We start from the raw sequence: 15,602 nt of genomic DNA, 5'->3' as shown, positions 1-15,602 counted from the left end.
TCATCATATTGGCACATATTTTTAAAAGATATTCTAGCTAGTGTCCATCTTTGAGAGAACAAACTGTGAGCGATCTTTTGGAGGATGACATGTCAATGGATATGTAAACTCTGAAAAACGTGTGTACACACAGGCTGAACTCCACATTTTGGAATCGTTTCATTTAGAAAAATTCAGTTCAAAAAGATGTACTTATCAGAGCATTTACACAGCACTGTTTACAATGGTGAGAAGAAAAGCTGAAGTGAAATCATATCCAGCGATAGAGAATTGGTTACATAAGTTATTCTACATCTTTTCATGCCCCACAGGAGAAGGAATTTCTAGATTCACTTGAAAGGAGCCTGTGATTTATGTAGTTGTCACATCCAAGGACTAAATTTCCAGAAAACTTAACGAAAATAATACTCATACAAGATCACAGGAATGTTTGTATAAGAAGTATGCCAGTCAAACACCCTTTCTGACAGTGGAAAATGGAGAAAACTTAAGTGTCCACCATCAAGACAATGATGCGGTAAATCACGGTGAGCTGTGGGCACTAAAGTTCCGGTGTTTCGGCGTGGTCCAAGGCCTTGTCCACAGTACGCTCCCACGAAAGGTGTCCTTACACAAGAGACCAAACCTGCATATCAGGAAAACCCTCTACTCTATCTGAAAGGACCGGGTGAGTCTGGAGAGAGAGGACGTCTGTGATATATACCTGAGTGAATAAACCGAGCTGCAGAAAACATATAGTATGGCCTTATTTTTCAATAAAGCATATATACACACACATAGACATAGATTTCTCATATACGTGTATGTATGTGTTTATTTATATGACATAGGCATAAAGGTCATGAAATATATACTCCATATTGTCAGCAGTTTTTACTCTCAGGAAAAAAGGGGAAGGGATGTAGGGGACTTTCGGTACCACAACAGATCTCTTTTCAGAATTTCAGTTAAGTATACTTGGAATTTAAAAGTTTACTTAAATACAAAGTAAAATGGACGAGGACTCCACAAGACAGAATGCTATACTAGTCATTAAAAATCATGCCAGGGGAGATAGAATATTGTAGAAAAATGTGTAATAAGCCGAATGGAAAATGGAGGTCTCCACACAGTATACAGGCACACATTGCTCGCTGGTTTTTATGACAGAGGTAATACACACTGATGAAAAGAACAGAAAATAGATGTTAATGTGTTAATTATTATCTCTGAGTACTGGCACCAGGATAGATCCATTTGACCCTTTTTTCATACATTTATATTAAATACACACTATTTTTCATCTGAAAAATGCATTTTTAGATGTCTAGTACCACACATTGGAAAATTACACGAGTACTTACAGAAACAAATAACTAGGAGACACCGCAGCAGCGTCACAAAGTGTAGAAAGGGCGATCCTGAATAACACCGCGCAGTTACATAAGGACCCACAAAGTGAGAGCACCTGCTGTAACAGGGCGCGGCCCCCTTCCATTTGTCAGATGTGTCTTCAGGGCTGAGGCAGTTCTGAGCACGGCCAGTGTCAGTGCTGGTGTCTGGATGGATGCCACTGGAGGTGAGGGCACCTGCAAGCCGAGAGGAAGAACAGAAATCATCCTCTGCTTTTTCTGTCTTGTTTCTTTGTTACTTTTAAAGAGAGGCGGAAATAAGATAAACTGGATCTTTCCTACTGAAACTTCAGTAATGAAACCATTTTTAAAGTGATCACAACTTATATTCTGCCTATGACTGTCTTTTCAACAAAGCATCATATTTATAAAATGTTAATTAACTCAGTTAATTAACTCCCTGTTGAAACATTCTAGTAAAGAGCATGAACTGCATTATGTAAAAGAACCACACCTGCAGTGACTAGCTCAGCTGTCTTGACGGCAGTGCAGTCAGCCCCCACCATCCCGTGGCCCTGAGCTCCTGATGCTGGTAAGAGAGCGCGCTGCTGCCTCAGATGGAAAGAAAAGGTGAAAGCATTTTCTGAAATCTACAGCACTGACAAAACATAACTGATAAATCCCAGGCTCCTTTGAGGCTGTCATTTTCCGTTTCTGGCCAACACCCGTCAATGAGCAGAACCACCCCATTCCCGAGTCATGGGACTCACGTGGGCAGAAGTTTTGGAGAAATTTCCAGGTATAGAATGTAAACCAACTATACATAAAACTCTGAAAAAGAAAAGATGCAATAATCTGATTTTGGAAGACACTAAAATATTCTCCTAAGCCTTAGTACTTGGAAAGGCTGGGCTTCTACTAAGCCACTTATTTATTTCACAGCCAATGAGCATCTCCCACAAACCCTGTTTCCCTGTGTCTGCTGGGAGCTTCAGGCACATTGATGTTGTCTATCTTATAAGTCACAAGGCAGAGGCGTGTGTCTCACGCTGGCAACTCTCACACAGGCTCAACTCCTAGCCTCACTGTATGAACTTGGCCCCATTTTCTCACCTGTTTATTTGGTACCTGTTCTTCTGTAAGCTGCCTGAAATGCTTATTGAAACAAGTCAGAAGAATGAGTGGGTAGAGAAATGGACAGATGGACAGGTGAGAGATGGGCAGAAAAACAGAGGGTCTCCAAGAGAAGGGGAGCAATCAAAATTACCTATGCAAAACCCTCTTCTAGTCAGGGAAGGAAACCACCACGGAGAAGTGTGAAGAGGCAGGTTGCTTAGGACTGTTTCCTGGATTCCATGAAAAGTCACACCAAGAGATGAGAGGGTAGAACTCTAAATAATAAAAGAAAAAATCATGCATGTTTGAAAAATATATCTACATTATGTACTTTCTAAAGAATAGAGTCAAATTAGCAAGGCCCAATAACACAATCCTTGGGTATATACAGAAGTGAGAATCCCATCTCCAATCTGCAAGGCATCCCTTTGGAGCACTGAGAGTCTACAGGGTGCAGTCATAAAGCCATCACCGCAAAAGCGATGCTATCCTGCACTTACGAGGAAAGAGCAGCTGTGCTCGGTCTGCCTACACGTGTCTTTTACACCCCTCAGCACCTCTACGGGGGAGGGACGCCTAGCGAGCCCCATCTCTGCAGGACAGAAAACAAGTCCAAGAGAGGCTAAGCCGACCTACCAATTCTCCATCTCACAGGACTTGTCACTCCAGACCAGGACTCGAACTCGGACCCACGTTTGTAACCACAGTACTACCGTATTTTATGTGCTTTTTGTGTGTATAATACATTTGTTTCTGGCATGAAAGGGTATTTAATAAATGATCGGTTGTCTTGTCTATCTCATTAGTTCACAATCTTTATATTTTTGAATTGTACTCTTCCCCTGGAGAAAGGAACGGAAAGAGCGGGGGTCAGAATGAGGTGGGGCTCCATTCTTTATCTGTTGCCTCATCTCATCCAAGTCCCCAAACAGGGAGAAAGAGCAAATGTTCTCTTCATCATTTAAAGAGAGGGCTCCAGTGACGGTGACTTACTCAACCCCAAAACCAAGTCTGGGGGAAGGGCACATGCAGCAACGAGAGCAGTATCACCTGTAGGAAGGCAAAAAGAGCTCAGGGGATGGCTCAATGGGTCAGCCTGATTTCATTTCAATCGATAATACAATAGCACACTCTAAAAAAACTAGAATGCAATGGATTTCCTCTTTCTTGACATCTAGCAAGTTTCCACATCTCACATGTAACATTATCACGAACTAGTGAAAGGAAGAGTCCACAGACAAGGAAAATCAATGCCACAGGCAGGCTGAAACACAGGCTGGAGGAAAGGAAGGGAAAGGGCATAGTAAAGAAGAGGGGAAATTCTGGGAAAAAGACATCATCACAAGGACTCTCAAGCATCATCCAGCAATCATATAATCATTCTTTCAAGAGAGAGTTACTTAGGTCCTATTTTGTGCAACATTGTACAGTGGGCGAAGCAAGAGCACAGCGTCCATGGTGGCAGCAAGCTGCGGAGCTCCAATACACTTCTGATCCCGGTACCTTGCACACTTGTCCTCAGTATAAAGGCAAAATATATAGTAAAATAATCCAATGTAAACTCTATGCAATGCTGAAAAAAATTAAAAATACCTAAATACCTGGACAGACACACCACGCACATTCCTGAATCAAATGACAGCATTCTTGGGATGGCAGTGCTCCCCAGAGCGATCCATATATTCAACGTGGACTCGATCACAATCCCAGTGGGTTCCTCTGCAGAAACTGACTATCTGCTGCTACAATTCATATGGGAATTCGAGGATCTCAGTAACCAAACCGTACTTGAAATAGAAGAACAGTTTGAGAGGACTTGTAATTCTCAATTTCAAACCTTACAACTGTATCTCCAGGTGAGATTAGAGGCCATTTTTAAGTTATAATTGTGTTTATCCTTATTTTCTAAATTCTGTACAACGAATATACCTGTTAGAATAAGAAATTTAAAAAGTAAGGTATCTTTTAAAACATGCAAACCTATTCATTCATTGGGAAAAAAATATTTTGACTATAAAGAAGTAAACAAATATCTAGTGAAAAAGGACTATTTAAAAACAAGAGTGCATTTACATTTTTTGTAAATTGGAAACTGAAAAGCACAAACACATCAAGTTTCTAGGGAGAGTGTTGCAACATATTAATTGTTATTTCCAAAATTCTAATTGAACAATGAAAACTCAAGAAAGAGAAAATCTTGATTGACAGCCAACTGCAAACACATGGAGAGCAAAGGCCTAGAAATCACAGTTCCTTTAACTCTGCTACTAGCTCAATAGGAGAGGAAATTCCTCAGTGAGGGGACAGTGGAATCCCATGCATAAGACAGGATACACAGTACAAACTGCACTAGAATTGGGGGTGATTTCCATAGAAGAATTCTAAAGTTACAACATTGATGAAAAACTATAAAAACACTGACAGACAGATTAAAACACACAGTCATATATATTATATAAAAACATATGAAGTCTGCCCCCATGTTGCATAGAAATACAAACATATTTGTTCATTTATGGGCACTGATTACTTTATCCCAGGTAGAATATTTCAACTAAAATAGATAATCAATAATACACTCCTCTTGTCAAAACTAGTTGATAAGTTACTCTGCTATGTATGCATAATGTGTCTAAGATAGATTTAAAATTAGTGAAAAAGATTTTTGTATGGTTTCTTGAACCCTTCTCAAAACACCAAGCTTAATTTTAAAATAAATCTGAGCAGTATTTCTATATGATCTTTTCCCTTGTGAAATGAACAACACAGTCTGTTGTCAAAATTCTTTCCTTACAATGATTCACGAGCACCGTATACTCACAAAACTGCTGGACAGCAAGGCACTATCCAGACACTGTGACAAATCAAATGAAACACAAGGAAGACAGTGACCCTATTCTGCAGGGCTTATAATCTATTCCAACACCGGGTTTTTATTTGATTTGTTTGATTGGTTAGAAAAATAAAATCACTCAAGTACATTCTTCTTTGAGCATTATGTAAATCATGACTCTCTTTTTAGTGTCATGAGCAGGAAAGACTTGAGTATGAATTGATTAGATCAACTAGGCACAATCATCGCTGGAGCCTGTGTAATAAATAAGTACATGAGATCTAAAATAAACCTACACAGATCTCTGCAAGGAAAATGAAGAGGTGAGTTCCCCAATGAGAAAACAAACAATCAAGAAATCAAAAAAGGAAAACTTTTTCATTAATGATTCCAGGCAGTAGTGGAGCATGGTGGTGAAGATCACAAATGCTGGGGACAAACATGAGGGTCTGAAATCCCACAGCACTGGGTAGCTGTGACACTGATATTTCAGTGAAATTTTCTGCACCTCAGTCTCCTATCCATAGACTGGGGACAGCCACAGCACCCATCTCCTAGAACAGTCTTAAGAATTAAGTAATTTTTTATATAAAAGTTTAAATAAAATACCTCAGATTTTAAATATTACCCCAAAAGCTCAAGGAACAAAGAAAACAGTGATAAATTGGAGTTCATCAAATGTTAAAAATTTGCTTCAAAGGACACCATCCAGAAGGTGAAAAAACATCAGAGAGGAGAAAATTTTTTCAAATTATTTATCTGATTAAGTATTTGTATCTTCAAATAAAAGAAAAAACTCCTACAACTCAACAAGAAAAAGAGAACTCAATTAAAATGTGTATAAAGTATCTGAAAATGTATTTTTCAAAGAAAATATACAAATGGCCAATAAGCACAATCAAACGATGTTCAATATCATTAGCTGTAAAAGAAATCAAGTCAAAACCACTAGGAGAAACCGCTTCACACTTACTACAATAGGTTATAATAAAAAAAATGTGTAACAAGCACTAATGAAGACACAGAGGAAGCGGAGCGCGCAGCCCTTGCTTTTGAGGATGTAACACAGGGTGGCCACTTTAGAAAACAGCCTGGCAGGTCCTCAGAGAGTTGAACATTTGGTTTATGAATGACCCAGCATTTCTGCTCTCTGGTCACACAAGTAAGAGAACTGAAAACAAATGTCCACATAAAAATTCCTACAGGAGTATTCACGGCGCCATTACTCTTCACAAACAAAAAGCAGACACAACACAAACGACTATCACCTGATGAATGGGTAAACAGTAGGGCCCAGATATACAGTAGAATATAATTCAGCAATAGCAAAGCATAGAGTACTGACCCAGGCCACAACCTGGAAATACATTGAAAAAGTTACTCAGTGTGAAAGAAGTCAGTCACAATAGACAGTTCCATTTACATGAAATAACTTGTTTTACATGAAATGTCCAGCACAGGCAAATCCATAGAGAGAGAACAATGGCTGCCTGGGGCTGGGGGAGGATGAGGAAGATGGGAATGACTGCTTGTGCATACAGGGCTTCCTGTTGGGGGATGAAAATATTCTAAGATTGACTGCGATGCACAATTCTGGGCTTTGAGTAAAAACCGCTGCACATTTTAATGGGTGAATTGTATTAAAACTGTTAAGGACAAAAGCACCTAGGGCCAGAACCTTCAAATAGTAAATGCAAATTGCTAACTTTTATTACAGGAAAAAGAAACTGCCCTCAGCATGAAAGCAGGAGATCGGCAAATATGGGTTAACAGAATTGGACAAGAGCATTTCACTTGAAAGAGTTGCTGAGTGTACACGAAATATTCAGAAATAGGAAAATCAGCTTGACATCACGAAGAAGCATTCTGCTTCAAATGCAGATCAAGGATTCGGCAAGCCCAGCTGCTAGAAATAACCAGAGAAGAAACCTGGTTCTTACAACAAGCACCAGAGCCAACAAGGAAATGGTGGTGAGGAAAGCAGGCAGCCAAAAATCTGGAACAGTTTGCTACAAATAATTTCTCCACTGAAAATTCAAAAATAAAATGAAAGTGATGCAATGCTGAGCTGGCCTCACATTAAAGGGCTTCCTCTGCTGCTCGACAGTTCTGTAACCCCGAATGAGAGACTCAGGAGAATCAGCATGGCTCCTGGCAGTCCCAAAGTGACTGCCCTCCAGCACGTTTACCACCATCACATCTGCCAGGGTTGTATTGCAGAGAAGAGACCAACTTCTAAAAGGCACAGGAAATGTTTACCAGGGAAGAAAAGGCTGCTGTCAGTCCTGGGACAGAGGCAGTGTGAGCAGAGGCCAGAAGGCTGCAGGTGAACTGGAGCAGACCTGGGGCAGGAAGGGACCACGGAAGAGCAGATCTCAATTTTCTACTCTCTCTCCCTCGGGTAGGAGAGATAAAGCCTGCATCCTTCTCACCTGGAACTGTGGGTTCTGGCTGGCAGAAGTCTTACGTACAGGGAATGAATACTCAAGACTCTGTGGAAAAAGTCACGAAAGAGAGAGGGCGTAGGGACCCAACTCCACGAGCCTCTCAAATGATCCCATATTTATTGTGTATAATCAAAGGAAAACGTCATTAACAGTTGTGTGATAGTAAGCAGGAACTTGGGGAAAGAAGGATGAGACAGAGATTGTAGAATCCACCATGAGTACAAAGGCTTAGTGTATCTTTAGGTAAGTCATGGGGTGAGGGGAATAAGATACATTCTTTAGACATGTGAATTACAAAGCAGACCACCAGACCAGCTAGGTCCTTGCTTGGGGGATAATAGAGTATCTAACTGCACACAAGCCCAGCCTTTATAGCTGTGGGCCTGGGTCATTGCTTTGCGATGAGCAGAGTGCTATCTAAAACATCATCTACGCAAGCAAAGCATTATCTCTGCTTTTTAAGGCAAGGAGACAGGAGTGAGGATGCACAGGCACTTGCTTGCAAAGCAGTTACTAAGCATACGTTTTCTTCTTAAATTTGACAGGCGGCTGGGGTCTGTTACAATTTGTTAACCCAATCATGGGCTCCCACATGGAACCATTATGGAGGACACCCTAAGGTGACAAATCCTGGCTCTGGGTCTTTTCCTGCCAGCTTCAGCCACTCTAGCAGAGTCTAGGCACATTCCTGAATAATGATCATACAGAACCACCCACACTGTTAACTCCTGGTGCTTGAAACTTAATTTTAGCTCTACACAACTTAACGTAGAAAAGTTTCAGAAATAAAAGATATCATATTTACTTTATATCTCATCATAGGACTGATTTTTCTGATTGCTCTAAGCTGCTTCTTCTTGGTAAAGCACCTAATTCTGCAGGTGAATTCAGTACTTTCTTTGGGCATAACTAGCCAGTTTGGGCTCACTAACTTCTATTGGTCAAATACCGATACACTTAATTGATTTCATTGTTCATCAATTTCAGCTGGGAGCAGAGGGAGTGTCACTCTGTTCCTCAGCCCACCCTCAACCCTTATCATCAGCAACTCAGGCCTCCGGAAACCAAAAAAAGCTTTTGTTTCCCTTCTACAGTTTCAACAAACCCAACAGGATACATAAGCCTGGAGAAAGAATTCAACACAAATGTTAAAACAAAAATCAATAAACCTGAAGCAACTCCATCTCCGAATCATGATACACAATGACATGAGATTAAGTGTGTCAGGCCCAAAGCATGGGTGAGCCTGACCACCTGATTTCTATTCTTCAAAGGAAGGAAAGTTTTCCTATTTTTTATTATCACTCTGTCATTGTTTCTGATTAAGCCAAAAACTAGTTTATGAAATAATTAAGCATTGAAATAACAGATTTTTGTTGTATCAATTACAGAAGGCATTCAGAGGTGTTAGGAAAAACCACCTCTGTAAAAAATGCAAAATTTCTTCCACTGTGAAGAACACGTATACAAAATGCAACAGAGAATTCAAGCTCTTGTGGAGAGGAGCAAAAGCCACAGAATCAAAGCAAAGTCATTACTATGAGTCAACTCAAAATTCACTGGACAATCATGTTCAATGCATTCAATGAAATTTAAAGGCATACTGCAAACCATACACTTAATGATCTGCAGGCTAGAGGAAGAATTTCTCTCTTTAACAGACAAGAGTAATCAATAGGGTGCCCCACCAAACAAGGACCAAAGAACAATCAGGTTTTTAACAGTTCTGATATATCAGCATTTTCTAAAGATCAAAATCCAGAAATTTTAAACATTGATTCACACCACAATGAAACAAGCACTTAAAAAAAAAGAAAAGAAAATAAGCACATAGAACATGTACATAGATCAATGAGAATTTCTTGAGACGCTGGAAGAAACAGGCTATAGTCTTTTACTTGAGAAATAAAACTACTTTTAAAGATAAATGCTAAAACACATTTCATCATTCATGTTGCCTTGAAAAATCTGAGGCACTTGTATCTGATTAGAAAAGCAATTCTGAGTAATAGTGTGTTACAATTCAGAGCCAGTTTGCTTTAGAAGAAAAGAGAAAAGAAAAGCTACCGTTTCTCATATACTGCACAAAGTGTGAAGTGTCTCCCTGCCTCTTTCTCCTCCCGTTTTCTAAGCTCATGCTTCCCAACCCTTCTGAAACAAGTATGAGAACCTCTTATTCCCGCCAATATGCCAAATGACAAAAGAAAATCAATTTATTTGTGTAAGTATATGCTTAAACCTTGAACTGGAAGAGAAAGATATCAGAAGTCTATATGGAACTTATTTCTACATTCCTGAAATCACACACACAAACGTTCACACAGACACAGACACAGACACATACCCCCTGGATTACTGGGAAATTCACAAACTTAGGATTTCCATCTTCTAGAAGATAACTTTGTAGTTAGTTTAAAATACAAAACTGTCAGCTTTGGAAAGCCTTGATCACCTGCTAAACCATCCAAATATCAAAGAGACCCAATTAGCCTTCTCGGTAGAATGTAATTTCCCATGATGGCAAAACATACCCTAAAAAGTCCTGGATCTAAGTCTCGTGTTTATCACTAGCTATGATCGTTTTTAAGCACATTAACAGATTCAGAAACTTATGTCTCAACAGCATTTATTCTTATTGAAATAGTATACGTGTTCATTTGCCTATACAGAGACCAGGTCCCATGATGGAGTTTAAGAGCTATTTTGTGTATTGCAATATTTATTTTTAAGTGCAGAAAAGGAGGGTGGGTATTACTCAGTTGTAGAGCACCTGCATAGCATGCACAATGTCCTGGCTTCAGTCCCCAGTACCTCAAAAAAAAAATAAATAAAATAAGGGCATATTTAAAAATGAGTAAAGTTATAAAAAAATGCAGACTAAAAACCACTGCAATCTAGGAGACACAATTACAATAAAAAAAAAAGAAGAGTTTCTATCAATTATTGGCTATTTGCCAATCGCAGAGACAACCAGAAATCACACCTGATAACCATCACGTGTGATTCTCAGCAACCCTACTAAGTAGACACGGATGGGAAACCAGGCTCTGCAGATGAGGAGACGGAGCTCAGAGGAGCCGGGGACGCTGACCGTCCTGCTTCCCGTGACACCACATCAGCCCAGGGCAAGCGCTGACGGAGCTGCAATGAGGGGACACCCAGCTGCATGGAACCTTGGGGCACTGGGGAGTCCCAGAAAACACTAAAAACTGTTCAGTGAAAAACCAGCTCAAATATAATACACTGTGCCACATTCTTTAAACAGGGAACATGAGTGAGACCTTTTTGATGCCTCCGTGTCCTTTCTGCCATCGTCAGTTACTTGCCCTCACAGCGTGACCAGTGATGAACTGGACCCCATATGAAGCGCACTCAGATGGCAGAGCATTTGAAGCTGTTTTATGAAGTTTGTAAGACTCTGTCTGTGCCTCACACAGGCGGTCATCCATCACTTCTCACCGGTGTGGATGTACCACCTGAAATCACTCCTTTCTGCTTTTTAAAATCCCTTCATCTACTCCAGACTTTTCAATAGCAAAGAAGCAGCTAAACCACAGACAGTGGACAGCTTTTCACCAAATTTCTTGAACAGCCCATCGGACTACCTGGAAGCCCTTTACTTTTATTAAACCCACTTCCAGGTACTTCATCATTTTCGGATTGGTGGACTTGGCCTCTGACTGAGCTACTCAGAGAGCTCCCAGCCTCACATCCGTGAGAGGACCCTGCTGTTGGGAGAAATCAGTGAGAAAGGCGTATATCCCCCAGTCATGTCTGCATGGCTAGAAGTGCCACAACGTGCTAAAAATTTATACCATCATAACCCCTGGGCTCCCATGGACTGGTTTCACATTAACCAAACTCATGAGACACTGATGCAAGAAAACCAGAAATTTAACTTATTAATGTAACAGAAGATGTGAAACTATGAACCAGACTGCAATATCAGAGTTCAACCATGAGTATATGTTCTCCTCCACGGCCCAAACACGGGCAGGCAGTCACATGGCAAGTGTGGACAGAAGCAGAGCAGGAAGGATTTCTAGATGAATTCAATGGACTAAATTTCTGTTATACCAACAGATCTGCTGCCTGGAAAACAATTAATTCTAATCACGGTGCACTCTTCGTGGACAGTTGCCGAGACACGACTGTGAGCACCTGTGTAACTCTCCTTTCCCTGTCCTTTCTGGGCTAATTGATGCACAGACGTACAGAAATCGAGGGATGCAGATACATCTAAACACCCAAAGCCCATTCTGGGAGCCACAATACCATACAGCCAGGGTTAAAATACTTGCTCTGCCACTTACTAGTTCTGTGACCTTGGTCAACTTACCCTCTGTGTGCCTCAATTTCCACACTGTGAAACTGGGATAACAATCAAACCTTCCTTACTCGCTTGTTGAGAAGATTGAAGGATTCATTTCTGTAAAACGCTCAGAAAAGAATGTAGCACATTTTGGGTGCTCAACAAATGTCAAATTAATATTACAGTGGTTTACAAGTCTCCTTCCTAATCATCTTCTGTGTTTCCTGGCTAGACTAATACCCAAAGGAAATTCTTATTTCTCCTTTTATAAACTCATGGGATGAACCCTTCTGTTCCATCCCACCACCTGTTTAAACTGATGGAAGGGATACCTCCTCCCCACTCCTCTGGGCCATGCAGAGTGCTACTCCCTTCACAGCCCTGACCCCTGGTCCACAGCTAGCCCTCCTCACATTAACAGATTGAGTTGTGATTCCGGGGAGACAAGCAGGGCATGTGAAACCCTTCCTTTCCCTCCAGTGTTGACTACCCTAGGGAAGCACCCTGGATGCTCAGCTCCATTGCAGAACAGCCCTGTGCATGATGGGGCTCATTCTCTCAAGGGAAGGCTTGCTGTGGCCCAGAGATACCTGGGACAGGGTGAGTCTCTACTTCTGGGACACAGTATCATGACACTCATTTATCCACAGCCCTGAAGTTCATGGAGAACGTGGCTTCATCAGTAACAAAGAAGACATTTATCGCCTGCCTACTCTTTTGTGTCATCTCTCAGTTGGCTGCTGGAGACAACATGTGTATAAGTATTGGTTCCCCTTAGGCCCCAACATATATGAAGTAACAAAAATTTCTGTGGCTTAACGTTGGTCCAGGGCGACTGTGTAACAGTTCTGACTCTGCTGATGCTAAATTATGGGTGTAGGAATTATGGAACGTCCTCAAATATCTTTCATCATAAAATCAGCTTTTCTTATTTTCTTGTTTCTTTGTAATTACCAAAGACTATAAAATGATGGCTGCACACAAAACAGCAGCTAAAGTTTATGAGCTCTCTTGACATACCCACTGTGGTAAACATGTTACATAATTACTAATTCTCACAATTCTACAAAGCAGATATGAGTGTCCCCTTCTCACAGACGAGGGGAAAACTCAGAACGAGCTGACTCAGGATCACATGGTTCAGTGTCAGCACGTGCAGGCAAACCCAAGTCAAGAAACTACACCCCATCATATATGTACCAAATCAACTCCCACCAATTAACACACAGCGGCGGGGTCAATACTCAGGGAACTCAACACACCTTTCAGCTTTATGGTGCTCCAGAGGCAGCTTCTAGCTGTTTTATAATATCCCGGCTCACTGGTTTCTAACACTAGAAGAAAAGCCCGATTTTGCCATTGTTTGCACAGCAAGTCTGAAATGTTCACAGCGAGATAAAAGAATAAAACTATGATATAAGCAGAAAAAATTTTCCAGGTAGAAAGACATAATGGACGTTGTGCTATTCTGAAGCATTAAGCAAAGGAATCAAAATAAAATCACATTGTTTAAGCCTTATTTTACAAACAGAAAAATTAAGACTGTAAAAAGTTGCAACAGCGCCACCTATGGCTAAAAAGACCTTCCAGGTTGCCGGGAAACATGCAACACAAAAATTGACTGTAAGATGAGAAACGAGAATCAGATAACTAGAAGCTTATGTAGCATATACTGCACTTTGCTTCGGGGGGATGGAGGGGTATTCAGTATTTAATCTGATATTGCTAATACTCCTAAATATAAACAAAAGACATAGGCTCATGGAAGCTCATCTTAGAAGAGGAAAGAATCCAGTCCAGCCACTTCATTTTACACGAGGGGAGACTGAGACCTGAGATCTGTCCTCCTGGCAATCAGCAGCAAAGCTCTCCTAGGTCTCATGTCTTGCACTGTAGTAAAAACCAACAGAACTGTACTACGCCTATATTCATAAAAGTCACATCTGTATTTTTCCAACAGTAGGTAATCTAAGTATCTTGCAAAATACTTCTCAAAGAGCCAGGAAATCATAGAAGGGTATTGAAATACAAAAACATTTATTTACATATTAAAACAGCATGAGCTTTATTCTCTCTATTAAAAAAGTGACATGTCAAATCAAAATTTTGAAATTCTAAAACCTGAAAAGAGTGCAGAAAAAAATCAAAATTTTCTTTAGTCACAAAAGAGAGAAGCTTATTCCCTGATAATAATCAATGTGGATTTTTTTAAACTTAATGGTTCTGGTCAGAATCCCGAGAAATTAAATGTCTGATGGATGGTTACACGGCAACATGAATTCTGAGCTTACATTCTGTGTAAATAATCTTCAAGGTCGTCTGCTTAAGGCAATTTAAGTAGTCCCTGTCTCACTAGAATGACACAGATTTCATTAAAGCTTCATACTGCACTTAAAAAAAAACAATCCTAGTTACTTTAAGCCATATTAATGTATATCATATATACACATATTGAATATGCATCAGAAATAAGCTACCCTTTTTAGTATTCAGAGTTGATACTTCTAAACTATCAGTCACTGTGAAAGCACATTTTTATTAAGCACCTCTACGGTGCTTTGTATACAAGGCGTCCAGCTCTCACAGTCAGACAAGGTAAACCATATTACTCAAATTTCACAAATGACGAAATATACTTAAGCCATGTAAACAACTAAGATATTCATCATCAGGAAAGAAAAGAGTAAGGATTTTACTTACAATACTCACTGACAAAGTTTTCTTTCATACTAAGACTACATAAAACAAATTCAGTGTTTGGAAATTTTTCAGTAAATAAGCACCACTAGAAAAAACAAGTAACATCATTAGCAACAGTTGGACTTTCAAAGACCACTTCTCTCTTGCACAATAGTTATTTTAAATGTTTTGTTTTTAGTTCTCACAAAGCACTAAATTAAAAAACTATTTCCTTTACAGTCATTACCTGAGAATAAAACATTTGTGAAAATGTACAATTTTAATTGATGCCACTCTGCCTCTCATTCTCACTGGTGTCTCTCCTTTGAAGACCTCATCAGGCTGAGATAGCTAAAATCGGTCATTTATGGGCTCACAGGAGTTCGGGAAAACACTCAACGGGAAGCTGATTAGAGGAGCAATTGAGAATTCATCCTGTGCAGCCTGGATTCCAGCATCGAGCTAGCCACCGCCAGCTGCGTGTCATTTGGGGCAAGCTGACCCATCTCTCAATCCCTCAGCTACAAAAAAGGAGACACTGATACCTACAATCAAACACTTGCTATGAAGTAAAATATGAGCAAAGCATTTTAGCCTCAGTTAGGAGTCCACTCACAGCGAGTTTGGTCATTATGATGATGAGGATGGCTGTTAACAAATTAAGCTCGACCAAACAGGAGAAATCACCTAAAAGGAGAAACATTTTAAGTCCATGAGTATTTCCTTTTGGGTGGACTGTAGAATATTCTATAGATTTTTTTTTTAATAAACCAAATTTTGTCCATTAATTGTAGATTTACAGGTTCATGGACAAGTCTCCAGAAAAATAATTAGAGGCCTCTAACCTCTGAAAATTAAGATGTAAATTTAAAAAAAAAATCAGG

The 15,602-nt window shown here is 40.1% G+C and overlaps 1 pseudogene; it reads right to left on the bottom strand.

The window, feature by feature from the left end:
- The window catches only part of LOC140694683 (uncharacterized), a 130,430-nt pseudogene that overhangs the window by 35,754 nt on the left and 79,074 nt on the right, over positions 1-15,602 (bottom strand).

Source organism: Vicugna pacos, unplaced genomic scaffold (assembly GCF_048564905.1).
Source record: "Vicugna pacos unplaced genomic scaffold, VicPac4 scaffold_102, whole genome shotgun sequence".
Classification (NCBI taxonomy): Eukaryota; Metazoa; Chordata; class Mammalia; order Artiodactyla; family Camelidae; genus Vicugna; species Vicugna pacos.
Note: the sequence above shows the minus strand (reverse complement) of the source record. Positions and strands in the feature narration are given on the sequence as shown.